The sequence below is a fragment of the Anabas testudineus genome, chromosome 15 (genome assembly GCF_900324465.2).
Source record: "Anabas testudineus chromosome 15, fAnaTes1.2, whole genome shotgun sequence".
Lineage (NCBI taxonomy): Eukaryota > Metazoa > Chordata > Actinopteri > Anabantiformes > Anabantidae > Anabas > Anabas testudineus.
Window position 1 is genome coordinate 17,314,975 of NC_046624.1, and position 23,539 is coordinate 17,338,513.

The following is a 23,539-nucleotide window of genomic DNA, read 5'->3' on the forward strand; positions in this document are numbered from 1 at the left end:
CATGGAGTCGCCTCACCTGAAACATAAGCATGTCAAGGGAAACTCTACAACCGTGTAGAGTATTTGTTTCAAATGTGCATGTCGTTCTGTGTAAGTGCTGTTGAGGTTGTGAAAATCCCCAAACAATCTTCTTTTATCATCTACCATACACTGTCATGCTGCTCAGAGTCTAAGTCCACACTGACACAGTAAACCTTGTAATGCGAACGCTGGAAATAACGTCCATTCTGTCAGGCTGCTATTAAAACGCTTAGTTCATTGTGAAATGAGAGTCAGGTTGTCTGTCTGCAGCCATTTACGGGGTTGGGGAGCTTAGCGATGACACAACAACTGATTACAGTAAATGACTCTGTAATTACAGGCTATGACACCCAAAGGTCTATAGCCTACTATATGTTCCTACTACGTGTACAAGTGACAAGATGAAGACAGAATGTACAAAATTCTCAATTTAATTATTATACTAATTGGACTCAAACAAGGCAGGAGAGCCCTGTAAGTAATTGATGAAACTGATCCAGATGTTTCCCAAACTTTATTGAAAAAGAATTCCAACTAAACCTAATTTACTGCTGTCAGCATCTGCTTTACATTACCTCTGATCACTGTGCAACACGTCATGTAATTATATTTACAAAATTTTCCGTTCTTTTTTTGTTTTTTTCTTGAAAACATTACGCAGTGGCAGAAATTAAACTTGGCTTCAAACAGCTGCAATCCAACCTAAAAACCAGTTAGTGAACTCGGAAACGATCACGAAACTCTTAACAAATGATCCATGTGACTGCTTTAGAAGGTGCTTTGTGCATGAAACAGATATTAGACAGCAAAACACTTGTGGTGAATAAGGAAGTGTATTAGCAGATGCGAGTCCAGATAAGAAGAATTAAAACACACACACAGGGCATTTGTTCCTCTCTGCCTGATAATCCCCATTAAGCACAAAATGCCTTGCTCATGGCCACATAAACATAAAAAGTAAAAATTCTGCATTTACTTTCCTTGCCATTATCCACTAAGCCTGTCTCAGGATTTTAATTAACACCTTGTCAAGTTCCTTTTCTGTTTCCGCTCAGCTGCAGCTGAAACCACTGCCACGTTATGATCGTCAGCTGAGACAGACCCTGTAGATGTAGATGGATAAATGTTGTATGGTAAATGATGGACAACATGACATTACATAACTCAACAGTAAAAGGCAGGAGTGCCCTGGAGGCATTAGATTGTAATAAGGAAACACTGGTGAAAACTCTAACTAGCACGGCTAAATTTAACTGGGAATGATAATGATTGCAGCTTGGCTGAATACAGTAGTTTATTTTCTAATGTGTTTATGAGCAAATTCTAAGAGCTCCATGAGTGTTTGTACAATACACTATAGTTCTTTGACCTACAAGTGTCAACACAGTAGATGTGTTTCCATCCTCCTGTTTTTAGGAGCCTGTTCAAAGTGAGTAAAACTTCTAGAAATCTGAAAAGAATTTATCAAATAAATCATGATGTGCACAAATCATGTGCCTTAAACAGCCGTTGATGTTTCTGCAGCACCATGAGATGAGAAGTGCTGCAGAAAACATTATATTTACTACCTAAATTATTAGATTTGAAAGCCTGTGCAAACTTTTTCAAACAGTTGTTTAGACGTTTCAGTTTAGAGACTTGAACAAACCAAACAACCAACAGGCAGACATTCATTAGTTTGAATCATGCAGCTATGATTAAAAGGAAAATTATATATAATAAATTCATTCAACCAGTCTTGTTTAGCAAAAGCACAGTTTAACTCATGAAACCCTCCGGGATTCAAACAGTCTCTTATCCACACAGCCAACACACCAGCAGCTGAGATGGAAAAACATCTTGCCAGTTGTCTGCCTCTTGTCTTGGCAGGTTTATCTCCTCAAACTGCTCATAACCAGTTTACAACATAGATGCATTCACAGTTGCCAAGTATCAGTTGTAGCCTGTGTTTGAATGTGTTAGTGTGTGATGCGTGCAGGCAGGTGCTGGTATTTGGAAATCTTATCAGGAAAAAGGTCATCTCTTCTCCACCTTTCTCAGCGAGCAACAAAGAGCGCAGTTACCAAGAGAGTGTTTCCTCGTGTTTTGTTTATACAAAACAACATCTGGAGTGAATTATACTTCAGCACATGTACAAATCTTGTAACATGCAATAATAAACTAACTCCCTCACAGAACTTTTAATGTAGTTATAACACTTTGTATGTCAAACATTCAGCATTTTAAGGAAGTGTTAATTCCACAGTACATCCATTCATAATATCCGCAATTGGCAGTTGCAGCTAAATAGTACTAAAGTCTGTTGCACTGTGTGATTCCAGCACACACACACACACACTCACACACATATTTGATTCATCTGGTCCAGTCAGCCGATGTGTCTGCTTTGTGATATGCTAAACATTCTGTAAACATTATCCTGTGCATGGTTACTGTCACCATGGCAGCATGACAACAGCGCTCGGCTCGGCCCCTCAAACACGGAACAGTAGTGTTATTTAATATTTGGCAAAGCATGAGCGCAGCATGTTTCTATCACATAATCCTGTCACACCAGTGAAGACTTCTCCATGCAGCCGTCCTGACTCCCTTGTGCGGCTGAACGCAGCCCAGCTGTTGCTATGTTTTGGTCTTATCACACAACAACAACAAAGGATAAAATGCTCGCTGAGAACAGTCTGCCCTCGGTGCAATTCCAGCAGTTTGTCCACTGTCAGCATCAAATGAGACCAGAGCAGATGCTTTTGCTGAAATTCAGGATGCTTAGATCATATTAAGGAAATATATCAAGTGAAGTAAATGCAAAAATAAATCTGTTTGTGTGGCTTTAGCTGAGGAGTGTGATACCAAAAAAATGAGAGTGTGACCCACTGTGATCCACATTCTTTCACACAAGCAGCATCAAGCAGCTTGAAAACTGTTCAGACTCCTGACGTTGTAGTTCAATCTGTCAAAACATTCAGATGCAGTTCTGCAGCTCACTTGGAGAAATATGCTAAAATAAAAAAATCTGTCATGTTTTGCTGTTTTGGGATAAAATGCTGCTGCAACTGAAATGTTTCAAAGCTAATTCTGAATCATTTGCAGCTTTTCCTCCATCCTAAGGTTATCAAATCCACTTTAAAAACACATATTAATACAGTTTCACATGTATTTCCTCTCAAGTGCTTTGAAAAAAACATTTAATAATTAAAATATTTAAAATCACTATCAGTTATTAGCTGATATAGTAGCACAGTAGGAATTAATGCACATTGGTGCATTGGTGGTGCACATTTCATTGCAAGTTAAAAACCTGCAACCAGTAAAATCCTCTAGACTTGCAGTTGCACAATGTGAAAACACAAGTACTGGCGGGATCCATGGTGCACCTCGGGGTTGTAATTGGACCACACGCACCATGTGTGTGTATGTCTCTGCGTTTTTCATTATTTCCTGATGCTTCACATGTAAGTGCTGCTCATTGGCCCTTGGAGAGAAAAGCATTTGTCAAAACATCCATCAGACGTGAAGTGAACTGGCTGCAGCGCCTCCACCCACAGAATCAAAGGAAGGTGTGTCTGCTGCTTCCAACCCTGGAAACGTCCAGGAGAGGTGTTGGTCTTGTAACCATAGCAGCGTCAACAGGAGGGTTCAAACACAGATCAAAATGTGTTCAAAGATTGTGTGTGCGTGTACACACAAACACACACACAAACGCGCACATTTACTTATATTTCTTAAGGCAAAGTCTAAAAGGCAGACTCTTCTTTCAGGTTGTGCAGCTCGTTGGAAAACACTCCAACTTACATAACCTCCACTTCAGTGCGACAGCAAGTGGAGATTTTATTAGCAAATGTGTGTGTGTGTGTGTGTGTGTGTGTGTGTGTGTGTGTGTGTGTGTGTGTGTGTGTGTGTGTGTGTGTGTGTGTGTTTTACAGCATCTCAACAGTATAAAAATAAGTCTGTCTCTGTGTTTTATGTGTGTGATTACCATGAAGGAAGTTCCATTTAATCTGTTCTTGGCTTCACCTGATTTTGCCACTCATTCGCACATTGAAGGAGTTGTTGCCCACTCAAAGAAAGTATTTATAACCGGGTATAGATACAGAAATACAGCATGTACTGTATTTATATGCATGAGGAAAACGAAGGTCACTTCAGTTACTTTCTTTTGTGCCCAGAGCTAAGTTACACGAACGACCTTAGGTTCATTTAATCATTGCCAGTTTTTTATATATAGTTCTTATTTGAGCTAATGAGCTGACGGTGTTTTTGTGAAAATATCCCTACTCTTTCATATGCTGTCAGCTGTAACCTTTCACTTTTTTATTTAGTCACTGTGCATGCTTTGCCAAACTAGTTTATCCACTGGGAATTAAACTGATTCAACAATATTTAACAGCCATTGTGGTTGCTGACTTTTGTCTTCCCTACATACCCAGTCTACAAATTCAATGTAATGTTGACATTGCTGCTGTTGCAGTTTGATCTAGAGCCACACATTGTGTAAGTGCACAAGTACTGGTTTTGATTTGTCCAGGTGCTGCACATGCACTATTTTGTGTTAACACTCAACGTAAATCATCACTATAATTCCCAGAAGATGAGACGCTAACACCTTCACACTGGTACAATGACACATGCACAAACAGGAGAGAGAATTCTGCAGGTAAAGATAAAGGTGACAGCCAGAAGCAACTGTTCAAGCCCTCTTTCATGCCAGTTTGTCTAGCCAGCCTGAAAACGTACTCACTTGTGGCAACTAAGGTGTTTCGAATGAAAGCGAGCATAAAAGTGCATATGAGGGAGAGTGAGTCATGAGCGTCTCTGCAGCCTGAATCCCACAGATTCACATCAAAATTCAATGTGGAGCCAGTGAAGCAGAGGAGACACTGAAGGTCTTTGTGTTCAAAGTGAGTTCTGTTGTACGTCAAATCAAAACACTTTGTTTTTGACAGATGTGATCATTGATTTCACTCTGAGGGCCTGAGGTAGACTGGAACAAAGCATTTACTCACCTCTGCACGTATGCTTTGTTAAGAATTGGTGCTTTGACCTTTAGAAGACTCAGACTGAGTCTAGAGTCTTACTTTTACTTTCACATAAAGATGAATTCCCGTCAGCGCACTACATTTATCTGACAGCTTTAGTGATTAGCTACTTTGCATATCAAGATATTAAACCCAATATAAATGTTGATTAAGATAAAAGCCTCAGTAGAACATAAACTAATTATCAACTAGTTTACAACTGGTACGTTGGATAAATGTGCCTCTACCTAACATAAAAGGAGTTAAATATACATTATTACCTGTACAATAAGACATATAAATACTTCAATAAAATACAAGTAGGCCTTCTCACCAGTATTCAGGTTAAATTATGTTTTCACCCATCACTGGGGCCCCACACTTGCTATCAGGCCATAGCATCATAAATATTCTGGGCCCCATGACCAGCGACACCACTCTGTAGCCCTACCACGCTTTAACCTGACCTAACATGCTTTAAGCTGCTTTTAATTCCTACCCTCACCAAGCAAAGACTAAATGCTCAAGGGATTGACCCAGTCTTCTGTCTACATTGTTTCTGCTGAGGTTAAGCTGCTGTGGCGGTCCCCTCACTGCCTTCAGTGACAGATTCATCCAAGTGCTCGGTGTATTTGGACTCATCCAGCTCTGGGTGCAGTTTTACCAGATTATTACCATTATCTAGTGCAGCTTTAACGCATTATTTAATCCTATCCTGTTCTAAATTCACAATATGTAGAAGGTGTCACAGTGTGTTTCTTATCTGCACGCCCATACTCAACACAACCCTCCATTAGTGTCTATCCCATCTTTATAACCCATCAAACAAACCAGCTGGCATGATGCCTGAGCCACTTCTTGGTAACAAACCAGTCAGCCCTCCTGTGCTACCTCACAATTCACACACTGTACACGTAGACTATTATGTGCTTAGACCAAATCTGCTGAACCTGCCCTACAATGTCCTGTGTATCGGTGCTGCCTGTGCTAGTTAAACTGCCTCCCCTGGGCTCCACTTCTTTCCAGCTGAGACTATTGGCACTGTACATTCCTGGATTTTGTGAGCTCCAAAAATCCCTTTTCCATGCAGGAGCAGCATGGGGCCACTTTCTAACAAGTGCATAACATTCGCTCTTGCTTCTCTACATTTGAAATACTCTATGTATACAGGAGACAGCTGTCGTCTGTCAGACCAAACTGCAGACCTGACAGTTTGAGTTGGACCTGGACCTGTTTTTGTCACTAAAGGCTGCATAATATACATAAACCTGATTTTCCTCCTCATCAATACAAAATCTTTTATATGAACTTACACCTTTTACTGGTAAAACACTGATTTCTGTGGTTTGACCTTCATCCTACCCTCGTAGCCAAGTTAATGTTCAACCTATCCAACTGCCAGCTGTCATGTCATCCATGTCTGCCTATGTAGTGGGGGAAAGCGTTGCCCTAACTGAAGCCTTTCTCCTCCTATGACCCACTTAGACGACCTAATTATAAATGTTAATGCCATGTTAAATACTGCTGCCAAGCTTTAGTAAACTCCGCAGTTTAAAAAAAGCTAAATGTTGGAAGATATTACATCACCTACCCTGTGACTATGTGTGGATGTTTGGACCAATGCAATGTCTTATTACACTTACAAGTTTAAAGCACATTTTAAGCACCATAATACTTCTGCACCACTACACCTCAGCTATATACATACACACATATATATATATATATATATACATATATATATATATATATATATATATATATATATATATATATATATACATATATATATATATTAATACTACACTGTATGTGTTTTTGAAGGAGGACAAACACAGTACATAACTTGTAAGCATGTCTATTGCACGTTAAAGCTGATATTAAATTAAAAAAAAGTGGTGGTGGTAAAATAAAGGCAAAAAAAGAGACTTTACTTCTTATTATTGTTTGACTTTTTAACTCATTATTTTTCCTTGCCATAAATATTTTTTTTCATGACATAATTTTACTTTTACTTTATCTATCTTATTATTCTACGTTGACTTTGTTTATTTACTCGTTGTATTTTTATTCACTTATGTAGTATTTGTGGTGTTTCTTTGTATTTTATTTTTGCCTTGAGGGGACGTGGAACTACACGGTCCAGAATCCTTTGCGGCGACGTCCCTGCGTCACTCGCACGTCTCCGCCTACGTCGTGCCGTGCTCGGGCAGCTCCGTGTTTACGTTGAGATGCTCACAACAAAGGACGGAGCCGCGGAGAGTCATTTAAAATAAAACACCGTGGATTCGGCGTCTGACGGTCGGTGTTTGTAACTCCTAACTCCGGGAACAGGAGAAGACACGCCGCAGGCCCTCACTGGCTTTGATTTTTTATGATTTCTTTTTATTTTTTCTTTCAAAATCAACCTAAAAGGGGGAGAAATTAAGACGAAATCTTCATTTTTTTTTTGTGCCGGTTAAGAGCGTTAGCTAGCTTGCTAGCCTCTGCAAGTTGGGAAAGCCAAGAACCAGCACATCCCAGTCAACCACCCCGGAGACACAGGACAATAAAACGACTTCATCGTTTATATCGCAGTGAGTGCATGTTCACAAACCACCTGACGTTGCTTTGTTGGTTAAACACTAACATCAGGCTAATTCATCGTTAGCCAGCCGGTATCGACAGCTCATTTATTAACGCTAGTCACTTAGTAAGCACCCTGCATGTAAGTCAATCACAGTGTTATTACTGTGAATGCTGCAGCTGCAAAAGTACTGATCACTGTCCTGTGTCCTGCAACACACACACACACACACACACAGACACCTACATACACCTGTCTTGGCTCGGTCTTTATTTTATCTTAGTGGAAATCTGAATCTGTATAAAGATAAAGCCTCTGTTGTGCAGGTACTGTAGTCTGCATGCGGACCTGTCACGGGGGAGGTGGTGATGTGGGGGTGAGAAAGGGAATACTGCCTGATTAGGAATTAAGCAAATGCACGAATTGTCATGAAGCTTGTTTGGTAGTTAATGACTTTCACTTTCTCCCGTCTCATGCTGTGTCTGTGTCTCTCACCTCCTTCTTCTTTTTGATTTCCTTTTCCCTTCCACTTTCTGTCTTCTCCACTCTGAACTTGAAAACTGTGTCAATGCGATTGAAGTTTTGTTGCTGACAGAGATCCCGCTGACTTCCCTTTCCCATGTTGGAAATGACAGGGTGAAGTCAGATATGCTGTCACTGTGATGACTAATCAGGAAACATGAGGGTTTCTGGAAATGCTGGACGGTGAATTTATCTATTTACAAACTCAGCAGAACTGATTTATTACGTGTAAATGTGTTATGAGTAAAAAGTACTCATGTTACTACTGCTGTAAATTTGCAATTACCTGCAGTCATAATTTGTGTGGTGGACTACAGTGAATACTTTGGGTCCTTATCAGATCCAACAGTAACTAGTGTAGACGACTATACAAGACACTGATACCTGCTATACCAGTACATCTCTGTTAAGGAACTATTATGATGACTATTTAAGGTCTGCATTCTCACCGTCCTATAAATGGTGATAACTTGTAGTGTGAAGCGCTTGGGGCACGGTGTTTGCCCTCTAATAGGGGAGGGAGTATGTTTGCACATTTGCATTGGGTGTGTTGTCTGCAGGACTGAGTGCGTGAGTGTGTTCTCCAGCAAGAGTCTCGATGTCAGGGAGGAAACAAGATCCGATGGTGTCAGACGAGAGCGCAGAGAGAGCTCTGATGTCTTAATGGAGGCTCTGTGCTGGCTGTATCCTTAGTAACCCGGTATGTGGGGACACAGAGAGAGGCCTCCCAGACTCAGCCTGGGCGGATTACTCACCTCATAACCCACATTTTATCAATTATCCTAAATGTTTATATTTCAGTCAAAGATTGGTCATGCTTCTTTCTCTTGGTAGGATTTCTGATACAGTAGGACCATGAAACTGTTTTAAAAAGCTATAACAGGATTACACAATGACAGTCCAATAAAAATGACTTTGAATATTGGATTTACGTTGATATTTTCAATAAGTTTGTCTCATTTCTGGATCTAAAAACAAAAAAACTAAATCTATGCAGCAGTGATTGCAATACAGCAAAAAAGTAGCAGCATCTGAGAGTATTTATGACTTTTGAAGCACATGTGTTTGCCAGATTTTGTTGTTTTAGCACAAATGGAAGATGTTTAGCAACTTGGATTTGCTCATTCAAGAAAGTTTAACAAAACATTTGTCTTAATTTGGTTCACTGCTCAAAGAGAGTATACTCTAGATTTTTATAAATTTTCCCAGACTGTGTTGTTTGAATGTAGTCTAAACGATGTGTCCAGACTTTGTTATTCTGATAGTAGTGATTTAATCAACATAATGTGTCATGGGGGAGTGAATGAGAACATTATTGAAGGTTAACAGACAAATGGAATAAACACAGTCAGAATAAGCAAGTGCAAACTGTGTGGAAACCTACTTTTATATATTTGCCTGGTGGAAATACATGAACTCTGTGCCAATCATGCCAGCAGTGGGTGGTTAACATCTTGATGCTGAGTGAGCACGTTTCAGATTGAAGCTACAAAATCAACATCATGCCATGTTCGCACCTTTTCAAACCTTAATGACGTCTATAGCATGCTCATTATGAGAGAAGACATTTGTTTTGGGAAGTGTTTGCGTTTATCTTCTTGTGGTGTGTCGTTTCATCAGGGAAGGCCAGTGAGCTCTGCAGGGAGTCGTGGGTGTAATCATCAGCACAGCTGAGCAGCAGCTTTCTCCCTGCTGCGTGTGAGAAGCCTGGCACCTTCCTCCCGGTCCGGGTTGCTCTTTGCTGGACTGATAAACAGGCTGAAGTTGGTGAAGGGAGATTATGTCTGTCATGGAAAGTGGGTCAGACAGTGGGCACGTTTTTATGGCCTTGTTTCTGTGAGGTAGCAAAGAAAAGAGGGGGGAGACACTAAACCACTAGCGTTTTTCCATAGTGTTGCTCGAGGCAGCTTGTGCTTTGTACAGTTCTCTTAGACTCTGTCATATTCTCCCTCTTGTCAGCATTATTATCAGTCAGTTTCTCGTGGACTAGCAACATACACACCACCATGTGTGTTTGTGTAACGACTCAGCCAAACTCAGAGATCTTTCTCCAGTCTCTCTCTTTTTTCCTCATGTCCTTGGGATGCGTGTGGATTTATTTATCTAGTGTAAGGCTGCAACTAGTGATTATTTTTATAGTTGATTAGTCTGACAGTTATGTTTTTGACTAATCAAATCCAAAATGCCAGAAAATTGTGCAAATGTGTGTTACAGTTTCTCACAAACCACTGTGACATCTTCAGATGTCTTGTTTTGTCTGACTACCTGTCCAAGAGTATCTATCATTTCTGACAAAGTATCAGTTTCTGTTTTCGTATCCATCTGAGAAGCCAAAACAGGAAATAATACATAATAAAAACAATCACTTGTTATCAAAAGTGTTGCTAATTGTTGTCCAGCACCAATCAAATCTGCTGCTATTAGTGCCTTTAAGATGTTGTCTGTTGGTCACTGCACATCCACATTAACATATCCATTATGTTAATTCAAGGTCCTGGGCAAATGTGTTCATTGCAAGTCACATTAAATATTAATTATTATAATGTTAAGGATAATGTAATATACCAGGCATACAGGCACGGAAAATGCACAGTACCTGAATACAGCTTGTACAATGACAGGCATCGCTTTGTCTTTCTTACGTCCTCCATCACACCACCTGTCTTAATCTTGCTTTTCGGAGGAAACTGTTTATTATTTATTAAAGCATGTATTTTAATATTCTATTTCTGCACAGGGGCGAGTGTGGTCAGCCATTTTGTTCTATAAAAATACATTTCCCTCGTTGCCTCTCTTTTTATTTATTTTTCACAGTTACCCAGTAACTGAGAGAGATTCCTCCTTTGGTTTCTTAGTCACTGCAAGTAACACCAAGGTTTCTCCCCTGCTGTCAGTACCTGAGCCAGAAAAGTAAGGAAGGAGGGGGGAAATCAAACATAGTGAGCCTGTTCAGCGCATTTAAAAAAGCTGTTGAAGAGTCCACAATCCTATTTGGCAACTTTATGACTTATGGAAAGCCACTTGAATTTATGAATAGGTTCTTTTTTAAATGCTGGTGGAGTTCTGGGAAAATGTTTGTTATTGTTTCTGTCTGTTACTGGATTGTAGCACATACAAAAATGTGAAAAGGTTTTAAGCACCAAAGGTAAAGTGAGGATACTTTCACTTCCTTAACTTTGAAACTGTACCAAATCTCACTGCACACAGGCTTTCGAGGTACTTACTTAGTGGCAGGTAGGTTGTTTCAAGCGCCTTAGAGAAGCTTCTGCAGTTCATCTGTGGTTTTAGGCTGTTTTAACGTCTAAAGTGTCTCTTTATGTAATCCCAGCCTGACTGCATGATGTGGAGATCCAGGCTCTATTGGGGGCCAAACCATCTGTTGCAGAACTGCTTGTTCTTCTTCTTCTTACCTTCTCATAAATCACGCTTTATGTTTGGGCTTGTTGCTGTGCTGCAGACTGAATCTGGGACTGGTGTTACTGCATATTGGAGAAACATCTAAACATGTGAAGTGCTTTAATCAGTTACACACTGATATTAGTACTGCTTCTTTTTACATTGCAGTCACCAGTATCTCAATTTAACCTCTAAAGCTTTTAGGGTGTTTGTTACTCAAGAATTGCTGCTGATCATTGTGCAACACTCAGGGCTTCACTTCTCTCCTCTCAGCCACAGCATGGCACTGCTATTTATGTACACAACACACATTACTTAATTAGCTACTGTGATTTCAATTATCCATTATCTTGACCACTTTTTTTTGTGGGGGGGGGGGGGGGGGGGGCGCGGTAGCTGTTGTTGTGACTGGTAGAGCAGTCTCACATTTGTAGATGTAGACACATGCTATCACATTTATGAAGAAGTAATTCTTTAGATTAACTGTGACAGTATCAAGTGATAGATGCTGTCACGTTCCAACTGTGTGGTGGCTGTTTGGCAGCTGAAGAAAGGCAATCTACTTTCTTCACCTCTCTGTTTTGGGCGTGTCCGTTGGTTTGTTTGACACGTCGCCTCGAGACTCAAACCACAACCTGTTACTGTAAGGACCTTAAGTTAGTTCCCTTATCATCAGAATCCTCTCAAAGGAGCAGAAACTGAAAGCCCAGCTGAGTTTCTACATAAAATGTGAATGAAATGTTTGAGTGTGTGTATGCATGTGTTTGTACATAACACCTCTGTGGTTGCCTTTGCTGTGTTGTTTGTTCGTACAGCCGACTGCAGCTGAAACTACTGTTATAATTTGGCACCTTCTCACACACACACACAATCATATGCACAGTCAGACCTGTAATTATCCACTCCCCTCTGATCATGCATGATTGCCATTTCCTGCTTCACTTTCCAACCTTCCTGTCTCAATTGTGCGTCTGTCTTCACCCACAAATGGTTGAATGTACAACTTGTTGAGGCGACGGCTTCCTCCGGGAGAACTGCTGTTTCTCTAAACTGGGCAGTGATTGCTAAAAATTAATTAAATAAAAGGGATTTGCAGGCCTGTGTGCTCAAGATAGCAACTGCAGAAAGTTAAATTTGTATTTCTTAAAAGTGATTTATTACATAATAAGGAAAACAGTTGTTTATGCCAAAGATAAACTTTGAGTTCCACTTATCTCCAGAAATGTCAAGTCTGTTTAATTTTAAACATTTTGGAGATCTAGCCAGAAGTCTGAAATGGAAGCTCTGCCAAAACCCAAAGTCGCCTGCAAACGCTAGCAGCACTAAGCACTAGCTTGTCTCGTTTGGCTGGCCGAGAGGCTAATGATTACAAACTATGACCAGGTGCTGGACAATTAGGCCTGCAAAGTCTGTTCCTCTTACCTCCCCAGAGAAATTAAACCTTCACTAACACGAGGTCCCAAACAGGAAGACAGACATTATTTTTCCCTGATGTTTCTCTAGTGTAGGTAGTGAAATCATGATGTTTAGTTTCAGGGTATTTGGGAACAGAGGTTTTATGTTTTATACATCATTTGGCATCTGAAACACATTCAACATTTCAGTTTGCCCAAATTCAAAGGATTTTGTTTTCTAAAATCAATCCACTCTACATGGGTGCTGATTCAGTGACACAAGCTGGATAAAGAGCTTTCAGTTGATTGACATTGATTTGAGCAACGCGTGGGCCACTTGAGTTTTATATTCTCTCCAGTCTCGTCTCCAGTCGTGTCTGTATCATTCAGTGTCTGCACCTCGTAGCCTGGTGAAAAGATAAACATGGAAGAGGACAACAACAATGATTGTTGCCAGTGGAAAGATGAGGAAGTGTTGGACATTTATGGAGAAGCCTCTTTGCAAGCCAAACTGGAAGGAACATATCATGGCCATGCTGTTTTTGAGGAAATTATGATTTGACTGACACTCAAATCATGTGATTGTTGTTATTCTTGTATGCATGCAGCTCACTTTTCACTACAATCTGCACATACAAAGCAGTTTAACAGTGTTCGCACCAGAGCGACATACTGGTATGACCTGAATATGATGTGAAAATAACACATATGAGACATGAGAACTAGCAGAAAGCAGAGTGGTTAAGACAGAGAATCCTGTGTGCAAAACAAATGTATAGATTCATAAATTCCCAATTAACAACATTCAACTGCACTCAATGCAGATGAATTATTCTTTCTATTATTCTACACTCATGCTTCTAGAAAAGTAACATGCTTTGTATACGATGGTGATTGAAGCACTTGGTATGAGTTTGACTGCATGTTCCTATAACTGTACATCAGGGACTGATGACGTGTGTCACACAGGCCCTTGTGCACTTATATACTAGATCTGCATCTGTGTATGTATTTTTGTGCATCCAAGACCTTGCTTAGGGTTGTTTCTTGTTGCACATCCACCAACAGGGCTGTTTGTTGTCTGTGTCCATGCACTGGGCTTTGTTTTTCCCATTGAAACATTGATGAGACTGTAATTTGAACACTTACCCTCCTATTCCTTCCCATTACTTCTGTCATCAGTTAGCCTCCTCCCAGTGCAGCTTACAGGAAAACCAGTAGGCTGCTCTGGTTCTGCACAGACACCGAACCCTACCATGGAAAGGTGTTTTTTACAAAATGAACAAATCACAAAATGGCTTGAATGCTTTTTAACACACAAATGTTGATAATTAACTGCTTGCAGCCTCTCAAATATGAATCTTAGCTTATTTTCTTGGTCTTGGGTAAATATTTCGGTGTTTTGTTACTAAAAAATATTATTATATAATATTATTTGTGTATTATTTAGTATATATATGTTTATCCTTTGATAATGTTCCACTAATCCATACACTTGAAAGTGGAGTTAGTTGCAACATTGGGTACAGAGAAGCCTTGTACAGTATTTATGTAAATGAGAACAAATCAAGCATCATTATGTAAGAGAAGACAAATCACGACAAATTAGTGGCTTCATGTAAAAATCAGATAATTTCTAATTTATTCATAGAAAACACAGTAAAAATAGGAAGTTAAATTATTCCTTTGCTGCTTTTATTAGACTATAAAGCATACAGCAGGGAAAAGGAAACATTGGGATGTTGTGACACATTGTTTGGGACCCAGTGCACCTCTTTTCACAGTTCAATGACTTCCTGCTGTGTATTCTAGTCCACTGAGCCTCCAGACAGACTGACCCCAGACACGAGTCCAGCCATCCAGTGCCTCGGGCTCAAATGGAAGACCCTGTTTTGGTGGGAGTGGTGCTGACTTAGTTTCTTGGAGCCTCCAGAGCAACCAGTAGTTTGTTTGGATGGGTTAATTTAATTCTCAGCAGGAATTTGGCGCCGAAGGGTCCGACTCCAGTCCCCTATTTTAGGAGTGGAGGGCTAAGGTGTGAACGGTGCTGTCGTGCACTAGGAAAAATCTGGTCCGGGGTGTACTTAGCATACTTTTGAAGTTAAAAATGTGTATTTTTCTTAAGGGGATTGGTGCCCTGGTTAAGATGTGATGTTCATGGTTGAGATTGGGCTGAGAGGGGGGTGTGATGTGTGTTGCCTTTTCGGCAGCCTGGAATGTTTACAAGACATTTCAACATGTGTCCTCATGCACTGGCTGTATTAAATATGAGGGCAATATGAGATCTTCACAATGTGCTTTCAGCAGCACAGCTCAGGTTTACATTCCTCACCTCGTTCCTAATGTTCAAGTCCTTTTCCTGACCCGCTCCCCATATTTCATGCCTTGCCGTTTATAGCCGGTCAATGAGAGTATTGTTGTGGCAACGCTTCCTCCGGTCAAGTGCTTGGCACCCGGCCCAAGTGGATTATTCTAATCAGTCGTGTTACTGAGTGTTCCTTTTTTCTGTCATGCTCACAGCTACGGAAGATCCCCTTAAAAGCAGCTCTCCATGGCTAAATATTGTCCATTTGAGTGTGTGTGTGTGTGTGTGTGTGTGTGTGTGTGTGTGTGTGTGTGTAGTGTGTGTGTGTGTAGACTCACTGCATTGGTAACAGCACATGGGGAAGTGGTCTGGTTTGTGTGCCAGTTTATAACCTAACTGGTGCAGGCTAATGGTTACTGCAGAGAGCCCAGACACCACAAGAGTGTGGATGTCTTGTAATGTGTTTCCGTAATAAGGGAGGAAATTTAACCTAACCACACACGAAAAGAAAATGGCAGATGGGCTGAAGCTAATTAATTTTTTATTCCCTGTGTTAGAGAGCATGTGTGCAGCATCCTGGGTAAGCAGCACATTCACCAAACAGTAAGTTCACTGTTTATTCACATCTATGTTTATGTCATTTATGGGACTCTCTAATCCAGCGTGAGTAACAGTCCTGCAGTTTCTATGATTTAGACAAACTAAATCACAAGACAGTGGCCCTTTAAATTAGCCTGTTACTGCTCTACCACTGTACTGCTTTGTCTGTAATCACAGATTCACAATTCATATTCACATTAAGCTTGTGTGATTCTGGCACACAGCACTGTATGTTTCCATCCATGTTGGTGTAAATATTGAGCTACAGACACAGACACACAGGAGATCACCTCCTGGGACCACTGAACATGAGAAGTGTGCGCTTGTCTGTGAGTGTTCAGGGATTTGGGACTTCCTGTGTGTATCGACACGCTGACTCCGTAAATCACTTTGGAGGCAGGCATGTCTACGGTCAGACAAAACAGTTTCTATGCTCCTATGAGATTCATCCAGAAAGCTTCACATTGATCTGTAAATTACCAAAAAGAAAGATCCATTTTATTTTATTCTGAGCCCCCGCTCACTAACACATGCCAGGAATTTACACTCCAGTTTGTATTGATAATTCATTCTTATCTGTCAGTGTACACCCAGCTGTGCTTCAGAGATGTAATTCACGCTACATTAATTTTCTGTAACATAGCATCAGCATTGATTTTCCCTCTTATAAGGTCCTCCGCTGGTTTTATAGTTTCCTCTGGATGGAAATGGTTCGTGTGCACCAGTACCCATTGTGGGTTTATTTAGAGACAGAACATGGGAGTTTTTTTTTGTGAGATCTGGTGTGCAAATGGAAATGAGTCTGATCATTTCCCACCGGCGTCAGGAAAACAGTCGCCAGCTACTGAGAGGTTTATCGAGGGCTAGTTGCAGAGCACAAATAAAAACGCAGCACATTAAAATCTTTACATCAAGTATAAAAACAAAATCCACATGAAGCAGGTGTTGGAGCTTTACTTCTGAAATCTAATTCACACCACTGAAAGAGAGTGTGAGATGGCTGGAAAATTAACATTAGCCATTTGTGAAACGCTGGCAGATTTCAGATTTTTCCTCACAGTGTGTGTTGTCGTTCAGTCAGCCTGGCGGGTAACCAACAGTCCTCTAAAAGATCTCTGTGTTCTGTTTGGTTTGGTTTATTTTAGTTTAAATCACTTTTCCTATATTTCAGCAACATTTCACAGGTGCACCGTGATTCTGAAGTGCTGCTACTCAAAACGGCGTTGAACTATATTTACCTAAAGTGGAGTAGATGTCAAATATATATTTTTTAAATTTGTTGGCTGTACTAGTTTAAATGTAGGCCCACTTTAGGCTTGGAGTACACTGTGTAGCTGTTTTATGTAGGAAAATATAAATATTGAACTTAAGTACTGGATCGGATCCCAGCAAAAGAACAGAACGGTAGCACGACCGCAGTGAGATGTTAAAAAATCAAACGTTAATATTCCTTCCACAGCACTTGATAACGTTACATTATCTTTTTATAAAGCATGCTGCCTGCACATTTTCATAGTTCTGCTTTCTTGTTGCTGCCTCTCCTGTTTCTTTCAAGACTTTTAATGTTAGATAATGGTACTGACAGATACAAACCACAACAGCTAAAGCAGCTAAATCCACAAAGATGTTTTTTGGGCAGCACAGGATGTGTTTTACTTATTGGGAGCTGCATATTGTACATACAAGACTTCAAAACAGAGTGAGTTTGTTTATTTTTCACTTTATTAAGTTTTAATTCTTATTTTCACTTTGAAAGCTTAATTTCAGCTTGTTTAATTCTCATTTTTTGTGAGAAAGTAGGTCATCAGCACGTTTTTTTTATGACTATAGGTTTCTTTGACACTTCTCTTTAGGACAAATGCATGTATTCTTACATATTTAAATACATTTTCTAAAAAACAGTGGAAAAAGGACACTTTCCTCTCAACTGGGAAAGCGTTCTCCTCCTCCTTCGTGCTCTGCAGTGCCAAAGCCATCTGTTCATATTCATCGATCGGACAAATTTGACCAAGGAGGAGACAGAAAAGAGAAAAAAAAAGAATCTGGCGTCAGGTTTGCCAGCTCGCCCTCATCCCCACAGATCAGTTTCCGAGTCATCGAGCGTCTAATCTTCGCAGTGTGCAAACCAATCCCTCTCCACTGATCTAACCATGCAACTCTACACAGTGGAGACCAGAAGCGGGGCGTCTGGAAACGAGCTTGTGACCACACAAATGCTCACATATGCACGCACAAATGCACTTGCATCACAAACCCTCACAGTAGATTAAAATCCACACACATGGCCTCCCACGCTCACAATCTGAAATATCCAAAATAATTAGCCATAATCTGTTGGGTTAACAGATGCTTTGACTTGTTAGCAAGTGCTGTGAAACTGGTTTTTTAGACAAGGACGACTTACAAGATGAGGTTTATGGTCACACCCCGCAGTCTTCCCGTTTCCTACAGCAGTAAAACCTCCTGCATGCTGCGCTGCATCGTGCTCCATTTTAGTCATCATTTGGAAAAACTGTGAAAGACATTCCAAGAAGCTGTAGGACGCCTTTCATGTCATGTTGCTTCCTTCATCCAAGCAAATTAGGCTTTTTATGCTGTTTATTTTACCCTGCCACTTGCATCAAACTAATGTTACATTTGATTTTAATCACATTATATGAGTGTCTTTCCTAACAGCACTTTGACATGAAAAGATAAAACCTGTTATCAGTATGTACATCAGAAAGCTTTAACAAGTTGCAGCATATAAAACTTTTTAGTCAAATAATAGCTAACAGGTTCTGTGGAGTTATTCATAGACAAACATCATGTCTGCTCTATTCAGAGTCAATAATTGGTCCCATTGACAATGCTGGCACATTCTGCACTGGTTGACTGGCTGGGAAAACTCCTTTTCTGAATGAGAATTTATAATCTGGCAGAAGATATTGTTTTATCATTTTTAGCTGAGGAAACATGTGGTGTGTGTCTGTGAGCTGGCTTACAGGCCTAAGACTCGCTGGCTCCCACCAAGCAGCTGGTGTTTGTCTCAGGAAGTTAAGGCTTTTGATTTGAGGCATTGTGTGCAGTTATTCCTCCCAAGACCTCTTTTCCTTGAAGGCCATGACTTTATACACATGGATATTTCTCTTCCTTCTCTGACTTCTATGACTTACCCTGCTTTCCAAACAGGACACAGGTTAAGTGGGTTGGAGTTCCTCTTGGAGTGGGAATTTGACAAAGAAAGTTTTTGTTAGAAGAGACGAGGCCAGGCTGGTTTGTAGAACAGCTGAACCTACCTATCCAAGAATAGAAATTAAGAAAGTAAAATGGGTAAAGGTTCTTATCTGTATTAAAGTAACTGTGCCTGCAGCGAGAAGATCCTGAGAATGTGTCTCAGTGATTTAGTTTTGTTTCATCTGCGTGTTTCCTGTACACTTTGCCATGACATTATCATTATTATTATTTTTACAGGGAAACCCCTAGGGTTGACCTCTTTACTACACAGTAATATAATAACTTTTTTTTTGCAATCAGACTTGGGTTAGCATCTAGTAATAGAAACCTGACCTGTGTGTCATAGTGTGCACATGTGGGTGGAGCCGGCGTGTAGCTGACATTATCATAAACCTCTATCTTTACCATTACAGCATCTGAAAAGTAGGCTAACACCCACTTTCTCAGAAGTAGCGAAAGAATGTCATGTTTCTTGATCGATGAATTTTAGTTTCATTTTAGTTTCACTTGTAGTCCCTGGTTTATCTTATCGCAATTTTTAAAAATTTCTTTATAGATAATCAAATCTTTTCTTTCTTCATCGTGTTACTCCTCCGCCCACCCACAGTCACCCACATGATTTTAGCCCTGTTTCTTGACTGTAATTTAAGTCCATGTCTGCAAATGTTAGCAGCAACACCCATCATTATTTCCTTTTGTCTTTGTTAGTTTTTGCCATATCATGTAGGTTCGGGTTTTATTGTTACGACTGCAGTTTCAATTAGTGGATTTAATAAATATTAAAATTACAAATTGCATATTAACATAACCCCGAACTTCATCCCTGTTCCAAGAGTATACTAACCATTCAGCATCAGCGAACAGAGACCAGTTGTGCTGCTCTTAATCACCTTATCTGCGGTTTTCATTATAGTTGTTTTTGCAGTTTGAGTCATTTTGAGACTGAGATGCTGTTATCTTGCATGTCTCTTGATAGAAATACAGCTAAAGTTAGCTTAATAACAAAAGCAAAACAAAATCTTGAGCAAGCACACATCATCTGAGCAGATAAGTATGACATGAATAATGTGTCCTATGACTTCCAACACCATGCTGTTGTCAGTTTGCTGGCCCTAGTTTGCAAATTCCACATAATCTCCGAGGTAGCACCTCACTGCATCAGTAAAATGACAGGAGCCAATTTAAAGTGCTGCTCTGTCCAATGACGTCTGCAGACATTACTCTGCAGGCTACGCTTCGGCACTTTGGCAGGATTGTTACCTACACTGGAGCATGTGTTTGTAAAGTGACCTGTGACATGAAATAATTTGTAGTTTTGTGTACACATAGCACCAAGAAGTTAAAGCACAGCTCATCTATCAGCACCGACAAACTATTTGTCACAAATGCAGATGGAAACATGAAAAGCCTGAAGAGGAGGAAAAGGCAGAGGCCTTCTGTTTTTGTAAAATTGTTGCTGTAAGCGTTTGAAGACCACGTGTGATTCTGCTGCTCAGCGTGGAGCACCAGGGGAGCCCAAAGTCTCTCGCTTGCAAACCGCTCATAAGGGACATGAAAGGTATGAGCATAGGTATGAGTGTTTGATGATGTGGTAAGAGGCAGCAATACTGGGATGATTAGGTATCTGATGACCTTCTTGATGGTGGATTTGTCAAAGATCACAACAACCACAAGTGATTGCATGAGCGTACAGCCAACACAACACATTCAGCCTACAACTATACCTACTGATGCATAGTTTTAGCCCTGCAAGCAGAATATCAGTAGGTCTTTGAGCGTCATAACAAAAAACAGAACAAGAGAATACCTAACCCACAGGTTTCTGAACGCGTTCTGGAGACATGTGAATATGCCCTACCTTTCAGGAAAATAAATACTAGAACACCCAGCAAGATGGGTTTGTTTTCATGAAGTTATTTGTTAGTCTTGGCTGAGAACACAGACAAAAGAATCACTCTATAAGTATGATTACTCTACTGGTATACTCACACATCTCAAGCAAACAAAAGATACAGTCAGTCATGTTGTCTTAGGGTTGGTTCGAATAGCAGCAGGTGTGCTTCAGCTCCACATGTCCAGAAAGCCAGAAACGTGTCATCCTCTCCAAGTCTATTCCAGGCATCTGTTATTATTTATTGATCAGGTGACCCACTTTATCAGGAGGATATCATTACTACTTTCCTGTAATGATGATGTTACACCAGGTCTGGTTTTCTATTTTGTTGTGTCCATATCTGGTCTCTGATGTGCAGGTTTTCTGCTTTTCGATGACACTATCTGTTTTCACTTTGGGTCTATTAAAATAGCAGGTATAGCCTTCAAAATACTGCAGATCTTATTTTTTACCCAAATGTTAAAGGTTTTGATAAAAAACTGTGATGGAAATGCATTTTAAACCTTTTAAGAGTTATGTATTTTGCTTGTGTATGCTAATAATTTGGTTGTTTTTCTGCTATATTGTACTGAATACACTAATTATGTCATTCCCAAAGAAGAGACTGACTACATTTGCATTTATGTAAAGTTCTGTTCTTTATATACAATACGCTAACCACACAAGTGGGACTTTTCCCCATAGTATTAGTGTGATATAATCCTCCCTTTAAGTATTAGCATGCTGCATTGAGTTGACTGTTTCTCTTTCTTGGTCAATGCAATAAATAAGGTAACAATTGAGTAATCTTTCTTAATATGTCCATAATAAACGCGGCAGGAAGGTTAAAATAGAACAATGCTGCTCCGGAAAGTGATACAATGCAAAAGAGAAGACCCATCACTCTGTTAGAGTTATTGGAACAACGTGAACACTCGATACTGTCAGACAAGAAAATCCATCTATTTTGGCAACCTGGGTGCCAGCCATCAGTGCAACCAAATACATTATTCACACACATGATTCATTTTCAGTCACAAGAGTGAAGTGTTTGCAGTCTAGAGTCTGGCTCTGATTAGGGAGAGGCTCCTGCTGCCACACTAGAAACACAATAACATTCAATACATCAAGTTGCACCTATTTGGATGCATGCTGTCCCACTGGTAGTCCAGCAGCTAGACCAGCAGACTCTGTGCACCCAAACAAAGTTCACTGTGCCTGCAGAAGCAAATCAGCCCCACAGCATCATGCTCTCACCACCATGTTTAACTGTGGGAAGGGTTGAAGGCCTGTCCACAAAACAATCTCCCTTCTAATGTCAAGTCCAAAAGAGGCCAGTTCAGCAACAGTCATCTTGGCATAGATCTGGGGATTCTTGTTGACATTTCTGACTATTTTCCTCTCCAAAGTTTATGATATGCTCCACTTTTTCCACGCCCGGGTTTGTTTCTAACAAAATTAGTTTCCTTGTGCTTCACGTCATGTGATGATGATAGATGAACAGACACTATCTTCTTTGTGTGTGACGTCATTTCTTTACTTTTTTGGTATAATTATAGAAATATGCGCCGAATAGAAAAATTCCAAAATGTACCATGGGGCTTAACACAGATGAATGTTTTACATTGTAAGTCCAACTGCCATGACTCAACTTCCAGATCACTTCACCTGGAGGACTGAGAATCTTCACCGACATATTGAGAGATAATAATTGTACAAATGTCTATTAGTGACTTGTTTTTCTAGATCATCTTGTTAGCAGCAGTAGCTTTCTGCCATTCCCTGACATCATCCATGGCGTCTGACTGTCATGTGTAACATGTGTGACATCTCACCAAATCCTGCTTTGATGGTGTAATTTCAGAGCAACACAGATTGACCAGCGCACAAGTATAAATGTTCACGCGTGGGCTCTACGTAGATTCGGTGCAGAAGCATAGCTCAAGCTTTTGTGTTTTCTGACCTATTTTTGGTTCCAACTTGGAAACATTGCCTCTAGTTAAGTTGTTTGTTTCCACAGAACCGTGCCTTATGATCCTGAAAGTGTGTCACCCTTTGACATAACATAACACTAGCCTTTTCGAGCATTACTCACTAACTCAACACAAAACCGTTGCAGGACTCGAACCGTGCAGAGAACTCTGCTAACTCACAGTGCTTTGATGCATGGCAATGTGTCGCTCTCTGATATATGTTAAATAGGACAGTTTGACGTGTAGCAATGCAGCTCAGCTGGGGATGCATTCAAAAGGAGAAGTGCAGCTGTCACCCTGCTTCCGAGTTAACATGAAGACATGTACATATGTTTTCTCGTGCCTGTGTGCCCGCACATTTGTTTATCATGTGTTGTGTTGTGTTATGTTGTGTTGGCAGCCAGTGGGAGGTGTGGCAGGTGTCATCCATGTCTTCTTTCAGTAAAGTTTTATGAGGTTGCCGTTTCTGCTGTCGGCACCACATTGTTTCAATCAGTGACCCTTTCCAGCAGTCTCACTGAAGCCTGGATGTATTGTTGTACCACCGTGTGTCTCGGTAGCTAAGCAGCAGCTGGCACACAGACACCGAGCTCTGTGTCATGCATGAGTTGTAAAGGCAGAGGGCTTAGTCAGGCCCACTTAAAAAATTATAAACACACCC

General features: G+C 40.4%; 1 protein-coding gene across 2 annotated transcripts in view; it reads left to right on the forward strand.

The window, feature by feature from the left end:
• Positions 1–7,266: 7,266 nt before the first annotated feature.
• Positions 7,267–23,539, forward strand: part of peli1b (pellino E3 ubiquitin protein ligase 1b) — a 32,391-nt gene continuing 16,118 nt past the window's right edge. The window contains exon 1 of one of the 2 annotated variants that reach the window (XM_026355584.1): positions 7,267–7,609. The gene's annotated coding sequence lies outside the window, so the exon portion shown is untranslated. Of the gene's footprint in view, positions 7,610–15,710; positions 15,820–23,539 lie in introns of those variants that run through there. The other variant, XM_026355585.1, reaches the window with a different exon arrangement.